This window comes from Drosophila pseudoobscura, chromosome X, assembly GCF_009870125.1.
Source record: "Drosophila pseudoobscura strain MV-25-SWS-2005 chromosome X, UCI_Dpse_MV25, whole genome shotgun sequence".
In the NCBI taxonomy this organism is placed as follows: Eukaryota; Metazoa; Arthropoda; class Insecta; order Diptera; family Drosophilidae; genus Drosophila; species Drosophila pseudoobscura.
Genome location: NC_046683.1, coordinates 62,919,050 through 62,939,750, shown reverse-complemented (window position 1 = coordinate 62,939,750; position 20,701 = coordinate 62,919,050). Strand labels below are relative to the sequence as shown.

General features: G+C 47.1%; 1 protein-coding gene and 1 long non-coding RNA gene across 2 annotated transcripts in view; one reads left to right on the top strand and one right to left on the bottom strand.

Moving 5' to 3' along the window:
- olf413 (DBH like monooxygenase olf413) overlaps nucleotides 1–20,701 on the top strand; it is a 126,764-nt gene that overhangs the window by 12,145 nt on the left and 93,918 nt on the right. The gene's annotated exons all lie outside the window — the stretch shown is intronic.
- On the bottom strand, nucleotides 19,232–20,154 carry LOC117184461 (uncharacterized). The gene is made up of 2 exons (XR_004469829.1): nucleotides 19,414–20,154; nucleotides 19,232–19,310 (listed from the first exon to the last, which is right to left on the bottom strand). It is a non-coding gene; the product is annotated as an uncharacterized lncRNA (long non-coding RNA).

Sequence of the window (20,701 nt, the reverse complement as noted above, 5' to 3'; positions counted from 1 at the left end):
AATAAAATATTTTGGCAGGGAACCGCAAAGTTTTCAAGATAGGAGCTTGATTGTTTTATTTATTATGACTTTTCTTTTATTATTTAATTAAATATTTATTGCATTTTATTAAATATTTTATTGAACAGTTTTTGGGATGCATTCAGGTTCCTTCCCACATTCAGACTTACTAAAAAATATATTAAATATTTATAAATTTGTAAATATTATTATTAGGTTTTAGAGAATTTTTATTTTAATTTTAATTTTATTTTTATTTAATATCTCTTACTTTGTTAATTATTTTTGTTTTCTTGATATTTATTTTCATTTAACTTTTTTTCGGTTATTTTAAATTTTTAAATTAAACAATTTATGTATTACTTTTTTGTTTGTTTTAAATTTGTTTACCTTTGGTTATATTATAGGTATTTTATGTGTCTTATGGGTCTCGTTTTAATAAATTTTCTTTTGTATTAGATCCCCCTATATCATCGGTGGAAACCATTATCCTTGAACAAGCTCCTAAGCTGAAAACTAAATCCAAATGTTGTCACATGTGCGATCCATTCTGAGAAGAGTCTTTTGTCCTCGAACAGATCGTTCTGTAAGGGCATCTAAGCCAGCGCCTTCGCCTAGCTGGCATTCCTTTCCTTTTTGTTTTTTTTTTTTTTTGTATTTTTTGGGTGCTGCACAAGTAGTCGACGAACGCTTTTGGTGGTGGCTACACGGCTACAGCTTCAGATACAGCTTCAGCTTCAGAGCTACAGCTCGGTCTTCGGTCTTGGGTTTTTGCTTTTGCTTTTGCTGGGTTGGTAATCCGCCTCACTTTAGCACTTGAGCGGCATCTCCTCACTCTCAGTTCCTGCCCGTGTCCGTACCCGTACCCCTGCCCCTGCCACAGCCGCTGCGTGCCTCCCCCATTGTCCGCTGCAGATTGAGCAAAAGTTGTTGCCGTTTCGTTCGTTCGTTGTTTGGCTGCCAGTTTGCCAGCCTTTGGGAAGTGTGAACATTTTGGGCAACACTCCACAGCGGCTGCCCCTGCCCCTGCCCCAGCCGGTGCCACGTACCCCTTGGTCCGAACCGTTTCCCATGATCTCCTGCCTGCTCTCAGCTCTCAGCTCTCGCGGCTCAAAAGGTGTTGGTAATGATGATTTTGAATTATTCATGATTCACGACGATTGAAATTATTTGCGCGCGTTCGTTCGTTCCTTCGTTCGCTCGTTCGTTGGTTGGTTGTTAAAGTTTTGCTGGCCGCCGCGTGTTGCAAGGAGTCGCACTTATAAGGCCGAAGAAGCAACAATAGCCGCGGCAGCGGCAGCGCCAGATTTGCGAGGGGTGTGTGTGTGTTCCTGTGTCTTGGTGCTCAGTTTTACCTTTTCGCTTTATGTTAAATCATTCAAATTGAACAAAAAGAGAAAAAAACACACACACAGCACAACACAATAACAGAGCAACAAAGCAACAGGAACAGCTGAGGACCTGGTAGGACATGCACTGAGGGGACCACAGGGGTTAGAATGTTCTCAGGGGATGGGATGCGATGCGATGGGATGGGATGGGATAGATGGTTAGCTGCTAAGCTGGGTGCGATGAGTAGATGCTTCTTTGGATGTGCTCGGGAATGGGATTTGCCACATTCGGGCCGCACTGCTTTGCCGTTTTTCAGTGCGGAGCGCGTATAATGTGTGGCATTGACATGGGGCAAGGCAAGGCCTGACAAGGCCTATCAAAAGTAGTGCTCTCGGTTTTTGGTTTTGTTTTGTTTTTTTTTTGTTTTTTTCGCAGCTGATTCCCTGAACAAACGAAATGTCATAAATGTTGATCTCTGTTCATTTGAACGTTTCAATTTGGCTTTGGATAATGCAGTTTTGGATTATCGGCAGAGAGAGAGGGAGAGTGGTAGAGAAGAGGGAGATAGGGTGCAAGGAGGGTTAATGTTAATCCGGGCTAGGAGTTAATTGGGAAATATATGGGGTACAGGATGAAAGAGATCTGGCTTGAAGGAGTAGATCTGTAGATCGATTGGGAAAGACCCCGCCAAACCCCCAAATACTCGACTCTCTCGCTTTATAGATGATTCATACAAAAGGCTGATTCGTAGCCCAAAAACTATTCCTATCCCCATGGAGTTTTCCACCTTTCCGCCTTTTTCCTTGTTCCATTTTCCGCTCATTCAGCATTATCCCAGCCCCCCCCCACCCCCCTTCTGCTGCCCTGATGGGTTGGTTGCCAATTGGCACTGGGGATTGGGGATTGGGGATTTGGTCAAAGTCATTTTGCGCATTTTCAATTTGGCCAAAAACTTTCGTTTCGTTTCCATCTCTGGAGAGAGAGATAGAAAGAGAGGGAGAGGGAGAAAGAGCTTCTCGCTTTGGCTCTGGTGCAGGTTCTGGGGCTGCTTTTGTAGTCTTAGCGCATTCAGGCTGCTAATTAGGCGGCATTAAGATTGCTAGCCCCCCCACTACCCCACACCCCTCTCCAGGCCACTGTGGACCCCTCGTGGCTCCACTCCTGTAAGCGCATTAGATGCTTCAGTTGTGACGTTTTTCGTTTGGGGCACAAAGTCAAAACGAGAAAATAAATGCCAATAATTTGGGTTTCTCTCGCTCAAAACCAATCACCACACACAGACACACACAGTGACTGCCAGCAGTCTTTTGCCCTTTTTCGAATGGCCAAAAGCAGGGGGGTGGGGGGTTGGATGAGTGGGAGGTAGTTTTTCCTCTATTTTGGAAAGGCTAACGAACTATTTTCACAGAGAGACGAAGACGAAGTCGCACTCGAAGCCGAATGCTGTTTAAGGGGGCCAACAGGAAAAAAAGTGCAAGCCAGGCCAAAAAGAAATAGAAAATCAAAGGAGGAAAAAGGTTTACCCCCCTTCCCACCACCCTGTTGTTGTTGTTGTTGTTGGTGTGTTTGCTACGTGCACACAAACTTAATTTGAAGTTAAAATGTAGCGCCAAGTGGCAGAAGGATGAGCCAGAGAGCAAGGGGCAGGGGGCCGGGGGGCAGGGACGCCAAGTGCCTTCACAGAGAGGGCTCAAAACGGGTCTCATCTTGGCTTTTATGATCGAGTTAATTTGAATTTTCAACAAGCCATCAGCTGAGACAAAAAGATTTGCTTCTTGGCATTCAACAGGAGAGTTCCCGCCCCCAGTCCTCTCAACCCTTTTTCCCCAGCCGCCCCACCGCCCTGCGTACTCGACTCTCTGTTGATTCCACTTTGAAAAGTATTTTCCAGCCGCATGTGTCTGGTATAACTTTTGGTTGCTCCTGTGGTTTCCGCCCCCCTCCCCATCCCCCCCACACCTTTTTGAGGTCTTTCGCTTTTTTTTTCGGTGAATCCTGGAGAACGGTTTTCGTACGTGTCCCGTGTGTGTGTGCATAGGATTTTCAATGCCTCCCCCCACCCCTCCCCTTCTCTGGCTATTGATTTTTTTTATACAATACATAAATTTCTGTGTGCTTCCTTCATTTTTTTCTTTTCTTTTTTTTTTGCTGCCTTTCGTGTCCATCTGATTGGTTGCTCCTGCGCCTGCATCCCAGGTCTTTGTCATCATCGACTCTATACATATACATATATATAGTCGTACATATACGTAGCATCAGATTCGATTATGCGATTTAATCTGATTTCGCACAAACGAATGATTCAAATGCAAATAACACAAACACACATCCCCCCCCCACCCCCCTGCAGGGGGAGGGACATAGAATTTTGAGTTTTCCTTGGTACTCCCGTTTTTTTTTCCCCCTTTTTCTTTTTGTTCGTTTCGGTTAATAGCTTTCGATATATAACAAGCAGATGAAAGCAAAAAGATTTGCATTACAAAACAAGCGACAGGTAGGGCCAAAAAAGGGGTTAAGGATTCCTCTGTAAGGGGGGGGGGGAGTGGCAGGTGGGGCGGGGAAAGGGTTGGCCTGAAATCGGTTTAGGGGTAAGCCTCGGGTAAAGTCAGGCCAGGACCAGGACCAGGACCGAACCAGGACATACAATTAGTGTGATGGGGTTGGGTTGGCAGATGCAAAGTTGATTGGGTTGCGGTTTGTCTGTCTGTTTGCCAAGGCAACTTGGGGGGAGGGGGGCCCTAACAAAGCCGGGTTAAGCTCAATTATAATGGCTTACATATGGGGACTTTTAGTTAAACGCATTTCGGTGGAATTTCAATTTGAATTCAAAGCGAAACGTTCAATTTGGCAAAAGGATAAAGGATAGCAGACGTGCGAGGAATACTGGAATACCGTTTGATTGAATATGAAAAAAGATCTGCCAATCTGAGGAGACTCCAATTAATGCCGCATTACACCACCATGCAACAATCCACAGTACTACTAGATGTAGCAATCTTTTCATTATACCATAATCATAATTAAGTTGGTTATCAACACCTATCGTCGTAGTCTGCCTTCAGCCGCTCCATTATATTCCATCTCTGAGCGCTCTGCTTGGGAACTCTTCCCACAATTGCTCTCCGGTCCGATTGCAATTGGAGTTCGGATTCTTTGGATTGTGCTTGTACTTCCCACAGATTATCACAAATTAGATGCAGTTCGAAGTCGGAGATGGAGATGGAGACGGAGACGGAGCTGGAGACGGAGTCTGTTGTGTGGCACACACATGGATCAATCCACATGCCTCGGCTCAAATTAAGTTTCGAACTTCAACACCATTCCGCCATGCCCCGGCCTCCATCCATCCTCCCACCGTGGCAGCAGCTGCAGCCTACCCCTCCCTCTTTTGATGGCACATAATTTTCGCACACTGTGGCATGACGATGTATCTTATGGATGCACAATGCCTTTTTCCTCATAACCAACACGTACGAACAATTCACGAGGCGGCGGCAGCGGCAGCGGCCTCCACCAGAGGTGCTAATGCTGATCAACAGTAACTGATACCAGCAGACACAGAGAGTACGAGTACGAGTCCAGGCCAGGCCAGGGCAGGCCAAGTCCATGTCCATGTCCATGTCCGTCCAGGAATAATGCAAAGAAGCCAGCAGCAGCAGCAGCAGCAGCAACAAACACAATGCAAAAGCAAGAAAACAACAAAATTAAGTCCAACTTTGGCTGGCGAACAATGCTGGATGGTCGGGATGGCAGGGATGGCCGGGATGCTGGATCTATCTCTGGGATGCCGAATGGAACGATGGACCGACCGGTCGCAACGCCCGCTGGACGTGTATCTGATGCAGCGGCCCAGTCTCCAGTCCCCCAGTCCCCCAGAGTCCCCCCGAGTCCCCCAGTCCAGTCCACGAGTCGGAGTTCAGTTTGGGTCCAGTGCCAGAAGAGAGCCAAAACACAAATCATCTTCCAGCGCTCACGAAATTGTTGCGCAAACTTTAAAAAGAAACAGAAAACAAAAGCAAAACCCAAACAAAGCAAAAAGCAACAGCCACAAGAAGAAAACTACTCTCTGTGCGGGAAACCGAAGAAGGAGTACCCTTAACAGATGAAAGCTATTGATTAGGGGTAGCCTTAGATTACGAGCGTGAAAAAGTGTACAATTTCTGGTTGATTTTCACCTAGATTTGGCCATTAATCTTATAATATATATCTTATATACATATGTATTTAATATTTAATAATAATTCTACATTAAACAGGGACTTTGAGATACATTTATGCTTGCATAAATTGTTGTATTGCAAATCCATTGGCCCTCTGGTGTCGTGACAGCTTTCGGCTCTACTCGGTGATACCCTATCTAGAAAGGGTATTCAAATCAGAGTAAAAAGGCAGAGCGTGAGGAGGGGCTGGCTGGCTGGCTGGCTGGCTGGTCTCTCGAAAACAAAAGGAGGCGTTGGTGTTGGTGTTGGTGTTAGCTGATTGTTGTTGTTGCTGCTGTTACCTGCCTGCCTGCCTGCCGCCGCCTGTGGATCTGCGGATCTCTGCGAGGGAGTGCTGCGGCGTGCATGGTGGGAGGGGGGAGTGCAGCGGGGGATGGGGGGCGGCTGCGGAGTATGTGTGAACTCGCAAAACGTGACACATTTATATCACTTCGTTTGAATCGCAAAATAATAATAAATATAATAGCAACCAGCTCTCGCTCGGCTCGCTCTGTTCGTTGCTGGGGGAGTCTCTCCCCCCTCCCCCCTCCTCGCCGGCAGTCTGGAATCTCCTCCTTTTGGTCGGTCCGATGGCCGTGCCCAGGTCTGACCTGCCGACGCCTGGCTCTGGGAAGTTTTCATATTTATTTCACTCGCTTCTCTTCGCTTTTTTTTTTCTTTCTCAGTTTTTTTTTTCGGTCGGTTCGACATTTTTGCGCTGCTGCTGGCGGCAATTGTTAAAAAAATTTAAACACAACCGAGAGATAAAGAGAATGTTATGCCTTGGGGGGGTCAGGGTTTGGTCTGGGCCATGCCAAGCCACGAATACCCTGTACGGAGAGGTGCGAATGGTGCCTGAAGAATGTGTGAAGCGAAGCTCTTTCCACCGTTCCAGCCTCCTTTCCGGAAATGTCGTGTACAGGGTACAGGGTACCGAGTACCGGGTACAGGGTGTACCCGCAAAAGATGAAATGTCACCGAAGATGACCGGCAGCGCTTCCAGGTAGTCAGAGGTCCGTCTCTTAGATCTCAGTTCGATTCCCTCCCCAGCCCCAACGGCTGCTTCCCAAAAGCAAAACCCAACTTTTTCCACCGAAAACTTTTGATAAAATTCCTTTGGTCCACCGCAGAGGAGCAAGAGTTTGCTTATTTTTTCGGGAGTCTCTTTTTTTTGTTGGTTGTTGTCGCTGCTGCTGCCTTGCCCCATTTGACAATATACGAAATATTGCACCCCTGGGCATGGACCCAGACCCAGACTCAGACCCAGACCCAGGCCGTCCGCTGGCAGGCAGGAGGCAGGAGGCAGGAGGCAGCGGCAGCAAACGTCGGATGTATTTGTGGCGTATAATGTTACATCTGCTTAGCGGAAAGATAAATCAACGGAGAGAGCGAGGAGCAGGACCGTCGCTTGCATCAGCTACCACCAGTTCCTATTCGAGCATCCATCCCAGGTTCCACAGCTTCCACAGTTTTCCCATCCAGAGCTTCCATCCGGGCATCAGGCAGCAGGCAGCAGCAGCAGCAGCAGCGCCAAACGTCGCACTCAAGTTGACAATGATAAATAGTGAAAAAGCGCCAGGCAAGCAGCCAGAGAGATGGAAAGATGGTGAGGGAGGGAGAGGGGGTGGCGAGGGGAGAGGGAGATCCATGAGGTGACAGACACTCCAGTCAGTCCCCAGGTTTGTGGCAAGTGGTGAAAGTTTTGCCCCCGTCATCATCACGGCAATGGCTCTCTCTCTCTCTCGCTCTGTCTCTATGTGTGTGCGAGAGTGTTGATTGAAGTAAAACATTTCGATTAAAGTTTATGAAATGGCAACCTCAACCTCAGAGAATCTTCACAGCAAGACCGTCCCCTGCTGGAGCACCCCTTGGTCAGAAATTAGTATCTACGGGATACAGGATGAATCTCGGTCTCTCTCTCTTTCCTTTTCTCTGTCTCTCTGTAGTTGATTAAAAGTTTTGTCCAACTTGGAACACTGAAGGGGGGGCTGGGTAGCGGGGAGCAGAAAGGATACCCCCCTTCCGAATATCGAACAGGAAGTCTAGCCGAGGCTCGGGGCTCCGTTCGGTTTGGGGCACCTCTCGCGGTATCAGGTGCTGCCGTTGGCAATCTCCTTGGTTGGCAAGCAGCAGGTCCTGCCTCCCCCGGCAGGACAATATTTCTTGGGGCGAAAAAAGGGAGAGCCCGGGGGAAAATATGTTAAGCTCGAGGCGAAACTAAACACTCTTTGAGGTACAAATTTAAATATAAATAAAGTGCCAAACAAAGTCCCTTCCAAGGAAGAAGAAAGGCTGCGCCATGCGCCATGGCGGCTGGTCCTGGCCCTGGTCCTGGTCCTGGTCCTGGGACACAGGAGTCGTTGACGTTGCACCAACGTTGCAGCTGCAACAGCCGGGAGAGGGACCGGTGAGAGACAAGGGCAGAGGTAAACCCTAAAGGAGGCAACACTACGAGTATAATAAATAAATAAAAAATGCAACAAAATGACATTAAAGGTAAATTCAGCAGCTCCTTGGTAGATTTTTAGGTGCCACGAGTATGTCAAGGGACAGGGCGGTGCGGGGCGGGGCAGGGCGGGGGGAATTGGATGCTGGGCCGAGCAGTAAGCAAACTTGATGGGACACGACGGTGACTGGAGCAGTCCTTCCCCAGGCGGCACCCAGGTACCAGAGACAACTCACTGAAGCAGCCGGGAGGGAAGGGCGGGTTGCGGGACTCTAAGGTTTGCATACAAATAACGATGGGGGATGGGTTGCCAGAGTAAAGGACTCCCAGCCAGGGTCCTGCGAAGGTGTTGGCAGGGGCAGAGGCAGGGGCAGGGGCAGCCAAGTGAAAATAACCAACGAACTGAACAGAATTATGCTAGCGGAAAGTTTCAGTTGTAATTGGTTGGGTTTTTCGGGAGGATGGCTCTAGATGGAAATGGAACTCCATCGCTGGAGCGGATCTCTCGTCGGGGCCAGATCTGACCCTGAGAGATCAGAGCATCCTGGCTTGCCACTGAACTCTCTTCTCTGTCTGGAGAGCGGTTGCCCTCAAGAGGAAGGTCAACAAAAATCGAAACCAGACGAAGTCCGGACTCTAGACTCTGGAGCAGGGTTTTCCCTGCACTCGCAGCAGGATAGTTTCGCCCTCAAGTGTGGTGCGGAGTGGAGTGGAGTGGAGTAGAGGAGTGGGGTGTGCTGTGGAGTACTAGAACTTGCAGCAGACGCTGTGTACATTGGGGGGCCATAAAGCAAAGTATAGTTCCGTTCTACTGGCAGCCAGCTCCTGGCAATATAAAATACCAAACATAACCCCCACCCCTACCGCCCACCCCCCTCTCGCACATAAACAAAACAGAGAGAGGCATACATGAGCGTATGACCCGCATGAAGGGTCGTCCCTCCCACCAGGCCACCCCGCCACCCCCCTGTAAATGTTTTTATTTACACGATTCTGTACGCCCAGCTCTCTCGCTCTCTTCCTATATGTCTTTGGTTGACATGATATGGGGAGCGGAGCGGAGAGGCAGAGGCAGAGCCGTTGACGAGTGGAGCAGCAGCAGCAGAAGCATCAGCATCAGCAGAAGGAGCTGAAAATTTTTGTGAACTAGTTTAAGTGCCCCATCATGAAGTCCCAAGTTTCTCGTTTTCACCAGGATTGTTTTACTTTATAAAATACACACATATCCTTGTGGAAGGAGTGCTCGCTTTCTCCTGCTGCTGCTGCTATCGCTGCTGCATGGTTATGCAAAGTAATTTGGTTGTGTTTGCTGTGGGGAGGGCTGGGGATTCAGTCGGGGGCAAGGACAATACATAAAGCATTGGGGATGCTGCCTGCTGCCTGCTGCCTCCTGCTTCACAGTTTACTTTTGTCTGGGGTCTTGTGGATGTGGATGTGGATGGTATAGGGACTGCGGGTTAGGTGCCTTGCTGGACTGTGCAAACAGCACTGAGAAGAGGAGCCGTAGTCCTAGCCCCATCGAGGAGCAGCAGCAGCCTTGTTTTTGCTCTCCTTTCATATTTTTAAATTTTTTTTATATAGCCCCACACACACAAATTGGCAGTGTGCGTGAGCTGCCCCCAAAAGAGTAAACGCGGAGTGAAGGAGCACTGAAGGGGGGAGTGGAATGGGCGGCACATGACCCCCTTTTCCAACAGATGCACAGCAAACTGCAGCAGCAGTCTCTGGCCCCACCTTGGACCCCCAAGTGCAGATAATTTCATTTGAAGTATGGCAAAATACATTTTTTTCCTCTTGGCTCTGCTTGGCTCAAGTTTTTCGCTCTACGTCGAGTAATTTCCAGTTGATGCTTCAAACGCTGTGGGGAGTCCTTGCTCTGGCCCCCTTTTTTCCGGGCGGGGGCTAGAAGGGTGTGTTGCATAGAGCAGGGTGGTGCAACAGCAACAGCAGCAGCAGCAGCAGCAGCTCATTTCCTTTCTGGCTAATGATGTGGGTCAATTATGGCAGCCAAAAGCGAGCTGAACTCCTTTCCGACTCCCTGGCACACACTCTCTCTCTCTCTCTCTCTCCCTGCCTCTTCCCCTCTCTATTCAGATTTTGTCTACTGGAATTAATGGCATTAGTTTTGTGCATTTAGTTTTTGATTAAGGGAGGGATAGAGCGGGGCGGCAGGCAGGGCAGGGCCATTTCGTATGCCTTTTTTGCATTTGGCTTTGCATTTGACTGAACTCTGGCCCCAAAAAACAGCTCTCTCTCTCTGTCTCTTTCTCAGTGAAATCAATGAATGGTTTTTGCCATTGATGGGAGCTCCTTTCCGTTTTTTCCTGGATGAAAACTTCTGTCAGGGCATATCCGTTTATGGTTTAAGGAACTTTTGAAATGGCTCTCTCTGGAGTAGCAGGATATCAGTAATGGATTTGCCTCGTTCCCCGTCTTAACTGTTCAATAACTCGATACCTATTAATCTTCCTTTTGTGGCAAGTGCTTCCAAGCCCAGATTTGCATCATTTCTGGGCAAATATCTGTGCAATACCCTCGCCGTCCCGCCGTGCCGCCAACCGCAGGCACGTTCCACTCAACTAACCACCTGTTCCCGCCCCTCGAAGGGGCGCCCCATCATCAACCGTTGGCCTCTGCATATCCCTGCTCTACGCGTGCATAAAAATCAAATCTCCCTCTGTGTTTGTTATTTGCAACACACTCGTTGTTCACTTTTTCCGTATTCGAACCGATTTTTGTAATATTTTTTACCAAATGTCAACGGAAATCTGTGTGGCTGTGTGCCCTCTTGCTGCAACATGCAGACCCCCCGACCCCCGACCCCGACCCAGGCACCGACTCCCCCCCTCCCCCCTTTTCATATTAATGCTGCTTCAATTGTACGCTGATTGGCAATCGAGAATGTGACTTGCATGCCAGAGGAGGAGGAGGCGGCGGCATGCCCCTCCATGAGGCAGGGGCGCCGATAGGGACCGAAACAAAACCACGGTTGTGGGTAGGGGGTACGGGGTGTACGGAGTACGGGTATTTGAATATCGTGGGTGGATGCGGCACTTATTAAATTAAAAACACACAGACACGTACACGTACATGTGCAGGGAGTATTGCTTATACAATATATATATACATATATATATACATTTATATATATATATATATTTATGTATCTCCTCTTTTTTTTGTGCTATTTAACGTGTGCATGCTTCGGCAATTTGATTGTGGCCGAGCAGGCGTATGAAAATCAATTTCACGCTGAAACGCACCAAAAACTTTAATAATATTTGCGTCGCGGCACTTAACAGACAGCCCCGGACACGGACACAGACAGATCCAGAGCCAGAGCCAGAGCCAGAGCCAGGGACAACAGCGAAGAGGACACAGGACACGCAGGACACTGGCTGTGGCAGGAGGCAGGAGGCAGGCACACACTCACACATGGAGGCTGGTGGGTGGTGGGTTGGCAGGAATGAATGCACTGCTTGCAGTCCAAAAAAGTTTCTTCAACAAAAAAAAAAAACGGAAATGCATTTCCAAACTGAAAATGAAAGCTCAAAAATTGAAGTATAGCTCAGAAATGCTTGGAACGACACTTGAGGTGGAGTCAAAGACTGGGAAAAGATATGCCGAAAGGTTAAACGAGGTTAGGGGGGCCCCCTAGAGATCTTGGTTCTTCAAGCTATCAGGATCGAAGAAGCATCCAGATTTTAGATACGATTCGGTCTAGGTCTCAGGGTCTATCTGCCTTCCAAAGTGAAGTCCCTGCTGGAGCTGTCTTCTCACCGAAAGTCCCCGAAGTGGCAGGCAGAGACAGTGGCAGACCTCCCCCCGAGACAGCCATTTCCTGGGTTAGCAGCTCGCAGAAGGAATTTATCACCTGGCCGAGAGCCTTGGAATCCGGCCGCCAGCTCAACGCTGACAGAGGCAAGCCGAGAGCCAGAGCCAGAGTCAGAGTCAGAGCCACAGCCAGACCAAGACCGAGACCGAGACCGAGACCCCGCGCTCTCTCTTCTGCTCTCTCTCTCTAGCCAGCGTCAGACACTTGGCATAGTTTTGTGGCCAGCAGAATGGGTAGGAAAAACAGTGCATAGAGTGGACGGGGTGGTCGGAGGGGACGGGTTGGAGGGTTGGAGGGGGGGTGGAGGATCCTACACGTAGCCCTAACTTTTGCTTCGAACATAAAGTGCGCGCTAAGAATTTACCGCATAAATTTTGAACAAGTAGCAAAAAGAGAGCCAAAGGTAAAAGCCAGCCAGAAGTTGCAGGTGCCAGTAGGCCAGACGAAGAGTACGTTCTAGGAAGGAGGAGGGGGCTGTGGTGTGCCAGGAGCGCTGGTGTGGAGTGGTGGGTGGGGAGGGGAGGGGAGGAAGGGTGAAACTTACAAACCGCACTTTGGCACAAAACTCACAAGACACTCATAACTTTTTATGTTGGTTCGCTGCACACAGCACCACCCCAAACGAACCGAACGAACCGAAAGAACCAAAGACCAAGACCAAGACCAAGACCAAGACCAAGAAACTGAACCAGAACCAGAGCCCAGCAGTGCCAAGGACCAGGTCGGTGGAACGTGGACTACTGCTGCTGCAGCTTGACCAAAAAAGGGAGGGAGGATTGAGGTGTGGTGTGGTGAGGTGAGGTTGTGGGACGGCAGACCACCCCCCAAGATGCAGTCGAAGGGCCAGCACTTGGCCAATTCCCTTGGCCCTCAAGTTTTTTCTTCGGGGTTTCGTGTCTTTTTATTTTATGTGTTTTGCTTCCTGAATCCCTCTCTCTGGCTGCTCTGGCTGCTCTGGCTGCTCTGGCCGCTCTGGCTGCTCTGCTGCTCATGTGTTTACAAAGTAATTACGTAGCTGAAATTAAATTCATAAGAAGAAGCCGAGTAGGAGGCGACTCAGAAGGCGGCAAGCATTTAAAAAACATTTCTGTTGTTTCTTCTCCTTTTTTTTTTTGTTTTTTTTTGTTTTGCATTTGTGTGGCCTGGCATAGTTTTCTGTTTCGTTTCGGGTCTCCTCTCCAGTTAATGCACGCTAAAAGGTTTTTTCCCGCCACTCAAAAGTGGGCGGAGTGTGGCGGGGCTGGGGGTCTGGCTATGCAGATTAGTCAGGGGAGGGGTGGATATTACGGCAAGGTATTTAAACGCGGCTTAGTCCAAAGACGAAGCTGCAGCGCAGCTGCAGACCCACTTTGGGTGGGCAAAAAGTTGTGAACAAGCGGGACTTAGCAGCGGACGCTGCAGCAGTGCAAAGTTGAATTGAAACGAGGAGGCGGATGGGGATGGGGATGGGTATGGGGATGGGGATGGGTATGGGGGCAAGTGGTTGGACAAGCGGTATTAAGTGGCATCAATACACTCAAGTTTTATGGAAATTTAAGAAGGGTTTAGTCGGTGCGCTCAAGCCAGACAAAAAGAGCCTCGTGGACGGGGGAACGGCGAAACGGGAATCCGAAGTAATTTGAGCGGATTTCTCAATCTCAGTAGCTTTCGAAAACTAATCTCTCCAAAGAAATCCAATCAATTGGAAATTGTTGTGAAATAATAATAAAATTGAATCTTGCATCGAGGCTCGTGAGCGGGAGAGAGAGAGAGCGATCCTTGAAGGAAATCAGAAAAAAGTTCAAAGGTAGATTTGGTTACAGTAGGTTTTTGTTTTTATATTATATTTATTTAATTAATATAACGCAAAAAACACAATTTTAAAAATTGAACGAATTTTAGGAGACCTTTCAGGGCATACCCAATTTTAGCGGCTTACCTGTTTCTCCTTAATTGAATCATTAAATGTATATCCAAGAGGTCAAAATTTTGTAGGTCTTTAAAATGTAATTCAACTTTAAGAAACTCCTCCTGGCGGATTTCTGAATCATTTGGAATGCAGCAGGCGCTAGGTTCCAGCTCCTTGGGGGTTTCTTAGAAAACTAGAAACAATAAAATGAAGCACAATGGATCCAGCAGGAGGCTCCCCAGCAAAAGAATGGCCCCTGCCCCTGCCCCCGCACCCCGCTCCCTCTCCCCCTTCGCCTGCTTCGTCCCTTGCATACATCAAAATTCCTTTTGCTCGCTCCGTTGCGCTTTCTGCCATTTCTGGCACGGCTCTGTTCTGTTTTTTATGGATGGCAAGAAGCCTTAAAGTCCTTTTTCGTATATTTTAAAGTAGATGCGGCACAGATTTTGCCCCGAAAGGCGGCAGGCCAAGCCATTTTACAGTTAGAAAGCCGCAGTGGGAGTCCCCGAATAGCACGTGCTTCCCTTAACGGTACAAATGTGTGTGCGTGTGTGTGTGTGTGTGTCTAGGATTTGAAGAAGGGAACGTATTAATTTTGAATATGTGGAAAATCTCGCACGCCAATGTCGACAGAGAGAGAGAGAGAGAGAGAGAGACCCGAATCAGGAAATGCCAGCAATAATGGCTGCCAAAAGGGGGGGAAAGAACTCCCTAGGCATGCGGCACGGGGATGTGGGGATAGGGTAGGGGGTAGCCCCAACAATGAAGATGCCAAGGCGATACGACAAGTACGTCAAGACGAGAGTGTCTGTCTCTGTCTCTGTGGCTGTGGCTGTCGCTGTCTCCATCTGTGGCTGTCTCTCTCTGACTCTCTGATGGCTCTGCTGCCTGCCTGCTGCCTGCTGGCTGCTGGTAGGCCTTTTATTGCTATTGTCAAACTATTGTGTCTGTGTGTATGTGTGTGCTGTCTCCATCTCTATCTCTGTCGTTCCACCGCTCCCTCCCCCTCTGTTCATCGTGTGCTTGAGTTGCTTTTTATGAAACATCAAAATGTCAGTCAATGTCATTAAATGACTTTTATATTACACCTAATACGATGACAAGGCCTCCAGTCTGTCTGCTGATGCTGCTGCCATGCCATGCCATGCCTTGCCCTCCCTTCCTTTTGGGTGGATATCTTTTTGAGTGTATCTTAAAGATTCTAAAATTAGACAATTGTGTGTGTGCGCTGCACAGCCGCTGCTCTTCTCTCAGCTCTGCTCTGCTCTCCTCTTACTCTCTCTCTCTTTCTCTCTCCTACTGGGACCCTGTGCGAACACATGTGATTGCTTTTTGTCTGCGGTGACAAATCGCGGACTGACTGGAAACTGGTTCGGAGGCACCGCCGCGGCAACTTCATGTCTCGTTGACAAAGTCAAACAATTTGTTGAAATAAGTTGGAAATTGAATGAAATTGTCAAAAGCATTTCGCACATTTTATTCGGCTTTTTTTCGTTTTTTTTTTATATGATTTTTCCCAGCCAGGCAAAGTTTTTATTATTTTTTTTCTTATATATTAGAGGGTATCAGAGATGAGTAGGGATTTGTGAAGCCTTGTTTTGCGTGGAGATCTCTTGGGTAGGAAATCTATGATTAAAGAACTACATACACTCAGAGAAAAAGGCGGGAGAAAAAAGAAACACATTCATATTGAATTAGGTATAAATTAAAATACAACATAATTCATATTTAATCTATATAATTCAATTATTAAATCCAAATGCAAATTGGTGGAAAATTATATTATTTTGTATTATATAAATTAATTATAATATATTTTTCAATGACATTAAAAATAATTACGCCTTCGTTTGTGGGAAATACTTTTCTTACAGAAAATACGTATATTTTTCCAACAAATATTTTTATATTAATCGGAAAATTCTCACATATTCCAGCATTGGGGCATTCACATTTCTAAATCTAAGCATGACCATTCAATACTCAGGACACAGGGCATCCCTGTGTTCTATATCTTTCCTGTCAAGCCAGATGACATCTCCTACGACTTCCTTTGCCCCCTGTGCCCGGCCCCAGTTGTTTATTCGAGACTTTTGCATCCCAATTCTCGTGTTGTCTGCGGGAATATTGTTGCTGGCTTAACTCTGGGCAAAAGTGAAATTTTTCTTCTGGCCCCAGCCCCAGCCACAGCCCCAGCCCCAGCCCAACCCCCATTTTCGCTTTCTTATTTATGCATCATGTGTTCCATTGCGGGTGGGTGGGGGGTAGTGGGGGGGGGGGGAGGGCTTTAATAAAGCAAACGCAGAAATTGGTGTCGATGTGTAATGAAAACCATAAAATATTTAATAAAAATATTTACTATGTGTTCCCCGAACATCGCCTGGCGTCATAAATTAGTTGTTTTTAGTGTTTTGGCCAAAAGTTGGCCGGCGTTTGGAGACGGAGATGGAGATGGAGTTGGTCTCCGTTTGAGCTTGAGTGAAGTCTGCAGAGAGCTCTGGCAGAACTCTTTGCGGTCTCCCCCTCCTCTCTCTCTCTCTCTCTGTCTCCCTCTCTCTCTCTTGGAGTATTCGGGGGCGTGAGCTTGATTTATGTTCGAAACTTGATATCACGTTCGTTCAAGCGGATTTTTTTCCTCATCTCCCCATTGTGGTGCTCTCTTTCTTTCTTCATCTACCATCTCCCATCTCCCGTCTCCCATCTCCCATCTCCCATCTTTCTTTCTCCGAGTCGAGTCTCTATGTGTGGTTTATTTTTATGTAAAGCGCATAAAGAAAAGTTTTTTAGAGTCCGCACATAAACTGATTTTTATTTATGGCATTAGCAAGGGGCCATGGAAATGGAAATGGAAATGCGACTGGGAATGGGGGAATGGGGAAATCGAGACGTCATCATATGATGAAATGAGAGCATTTCTCCAGCTCTCCTCCTTCCCCCATGGGGTGCCATGGTAGCGATGAGCAGGCCCCCATCACGCCTTTTAATTATGCCAGCTCTTTAGTTAATAGTTTTAGTAACGCAGCTGGAGCAGGAGATGGGCGATGGGAGATGGGCGATGGGAGATGGGCGATGGGAGATGGGGTGGATGGTAATATGAGGGCCCTCAGACGCGGGAGTGGAGCATTATGATATATGGTCTCGACTCGGATCTAGTTGTTGCTGGTCGGACGGTCGGTCGGTCGGATCGGTAGTGGAAATCAGCATTTGAATGGGAGTCCATAAGGCATTGAAATTTGACTTTTATGTTGATCTATTAATAAAGTCAGAGGGGATCGGGGCATACTAAGCGACTAAGCCAGTGGGAAACCATAACAAAGATGTCTCAAGTTTATGGAAGAGTTCTGTGGCGAAGTCAAAACATCGGTAGGAGCCCCCTGTTCGGTTCTTTTGTAGGAAATATATGAATACGACTATATATCATTGTGGCTATGATTTCTTTCCGAAATGCCCAAGATCTTCTCTTAGTTCTTTAGTTGGAAGTTTCCTTGCTTATATTTGTACTTAAATCCTTAAAGATGTCAGAAAGCTGTAGTCCGAGGACTAATCCCCGAGATCTTTGTTTGTTGCAACTTGCCCGGGCAGAAGGCGCAGTTGCTTTTCCAGCTTTTTTTCCGCAGCTTCTTCTTCTATTTCTCGGTAGAGTTCCTTTCATTTTTTTCACTTCTGGAGGAGACTCCTCCTTTCTGGCCACAGCCATTTTTTATGGCACTCTTTTTTTTTTGTGAAGCTCCTCTTTCGGAGCGTTTGTTTTTTTCCCAGCCAGCTCCTCTAGATTTCTTTTAATGAAAAATTTGTTACAACGTTTTATATAACAAACAAAATGCAGGAGAGGCAATAACAACAACAACTTTGTTGCCACTCCGTCTGCCTGCCTGCCTCCCTCCTTCTGACTGGGGCTCCTCTTCATTACTGACTTTCATTTGCTTTTTGGCTTGGGCGGGGGCTGATTATTTTTAACTGGAAAACAGCTAATTAAGTATGGAGTAGCATTGTGCCTCGCTTCGCCTCCTCCCTCCCCCCCCACCATCTCTTCGTCCTCGTCGTCTGCTTCTTGCGTCGGACGGCTTTTGTTGCATACCAGAAGAAGGTGCAACTAAGTGCGTTTCAGTGCGGGAGGGCAGGGGCGGCAAAGACGGCAAAGGCAATGGCAAACAAAGTTGCAATAAATGACGTAAAATGTACAAAAGGTGGCCACCGACAGAGGGGGAGCAGTGGGGCGGGGTCTCTCCTTCTGCACTGAGCGAAACTGATTGGCAGATCTTTGGGGTTGTATTCTTGAAATTAATTCAGGAATTAATTCGGGAAATAATTACAAATCATACGATCCTCATTATCTTCCACCCAAGTGCAACCCATGAGGTGTATATTTGTTGCCCTCTTCTCTGTTACTTTCCCCAAACATTTCTCTCTGTGTAATTTGTTGGCTGCTCCTGGTTCCTAGTCCTGCTGCCGCTGCTCCTGCTGGCTGGTTAACTCAGTTTGACGTAGTTATGTCGTTTATAATAAAAACGTTCGCTGCAACTCAACGCGACTTTAATGGCTCCCCCGCTTGGCCACCCCTGCCCTCCCCTCCTACTGCCGCTGCTGCTGCTGCTGTTGCATCCTTTGCCTGCATCTTTTCAAATCAAAAAAGTGTGTGTGTGTGTGTGTGTGTGTGCAGGAGGCAAAGGGAACAACAAAACAGAACAAAACGCACAAAAAAGACTGCTGCTGCCTGCTTCTCATTGAAGTTTTCTCTTTTGCTTTCTCTCTCTACCGCTCTCCCGTTCTCCTGCTCTCCCGCTCTCTTCTATTCTGCGGTTGCAGCTGGGACTGTCGCTGGCTGCCTGCATGTAAGTGGCCTTCAGGATTCTCTTTCTGCTGTTGCTCCTTTTTCTCTCTTTCTGCTGCTGCTGCTTCTGCTGCTGGCGGCACCCTCTCGTTACTGAATTTGTTGCTGTGTATATGGCATATAACTACATTTAGCATTATATCGACATCTGTTCGGCAGAAAGTCATCAAAAGTACTAAAAAGCAAAACAAAGTTGCCCTCGCCCTGGCACTGGCACTGGCGCTGGCACTGGAATCAACCGAAGGAGCAGCAGAAGGAGCACCACCAGGAGGAGCACCCCGGAGCAGAAGCACAAGTAAAAGAAATAAAAACTTTCAGCCAACTTCAACTTGAAAGCTGCTCTGTGCTGCTCTCAAGTGCAAGTGGAAGCAGGAGAGCACCTCTGCCTCTGCCTATGTCTGTCCCACTCTTACACAGTCGTACATTGCATTGTGGAACAATCCACGGGGCCCCCCATTCTGTTTGGTATATTTATTATTTTTCCGCTCCTCAGTGGAAAGTGGAGTACAAAAGTCAAGAGATTTACTAAATAATGATGTAGAATTTATTTGCGATTGCAGAAATATGAATAAGCAGCAAATATGAACTTATGCAGGGCTGTATAGAATTTATACATTTCACAACGATTTTTCAATGACAATATTTTTAAAGTATTTCCTGATTAGAGACTCACCAAGTATGAATCATTTGCTGCTCTTCGCTGCTCTGCGGCTTTGTTAAACCTGGATGAGTAATTTTTTGTTGTCTTGCGTTGTGTTTTTTTTTTTGGCGGAATCAGTCTTTGAAGTAAACAAAAAAAAAAAAAAACAAAAAAAGAATCAATGAATCACATAAATCGTAGATTTTGTTTCGATTTCGGGCTCTGTTCCGTGTTCCCGTTACCTGCTGAGAGCTCTGGCAGCGGCTGGATACCTCGTACTCTGCACTGTAAAAAGGAGTGTGATTGGTATGAGGGCCACAACAGCTAGACATTCGTTTGGAGATAAGAATTAACGGAGGATCCGACGATCGAGACATAGCAAAAGAGAAGAGTCGGATTTTAAAGTGCCGATCATCAACAATAATAACTTATAAATCAATGAGGGGTACACGTGGAGTCGCAATATCCACCTGCCTCTCTCTCTCTCTCTCGGCTGTACTGTTTAGTTTTGTTTCGTTTCCCACGTGTTTCTTCACCTGCTCGAAGCTGATCCCTTCTCCGTCTCCTTCTTCCCCTTTCCGAGCAAAGGAAAGGTTGTTTGCATGTAAGAGGAGAATTCATTCAGTTGGATATTTCAATGGGCATACAGGCTCGTACGTACTCGTGCATGTATGTATGTACGTATATTTTGGTTCGTTTTCCATCTGTTCCCTTACCTGCTGCCTGTCCCCCTCCGCTCGCTCGTCTCTCAGTCGTTCGCTGTAATGCAACGGGAAATTGTGTGGAATGAAGTTAAGTAAAAACAACACAAACTACACTTTCTGCTCTGCTCTGCTCTGCTCTGCGCTGCAGTCTCTCTATTTTGTTTGACATTTCTTATGGCCGCAGTCTCTCATCATATCCCTCGCTCTCTGTCGCTCTCTGGCGCTCTGTTCTGCCCTCTCCCCCTGCGTGTTGGTTGAGTGAAATCTCCGCTCAAGTAATGAGACAGAGACAAACTAACTAAATGCAATTTGTCTCGCCTTCTCTTTCTATACACTGCCTTATCTCTCTCTCGCTCTGTCTCGCTCTCTCTGGGGGCGAATTGAAACATATATTTATGCAACAAACAATGACAAAGACAAATGCCTGATGGCAGTGACTGTAGAGGATGATTATGACAATATTTGCAGAGCTGCTGCTTGTGCATACATATTTTTACAGCCGGAAGTTGACTTTATGCATTTCGCAAATGTTTACACACTATTCAAAAATTATTGCGCAACATTCCCCCCCACCGCACACCCCCCTCTCGGGAGAGCCACCAGCCGGCACACACCATCTCCCATGCAGATAAACAGATATCGTTCCATATCGTTTCTGCTTTTTTGTTTGATCAAGTTGTGGGCCCTGCCTTTGACAAGTCTCATTCACATTTATAGAGCGAAATCTCTTTTCAAATGATTGTGTAATGTGGGCGAACGTAAACACAAACAAACCAACAAACGAATAAATATTAATATTAATATTAATCCACAAAGATACAACAAT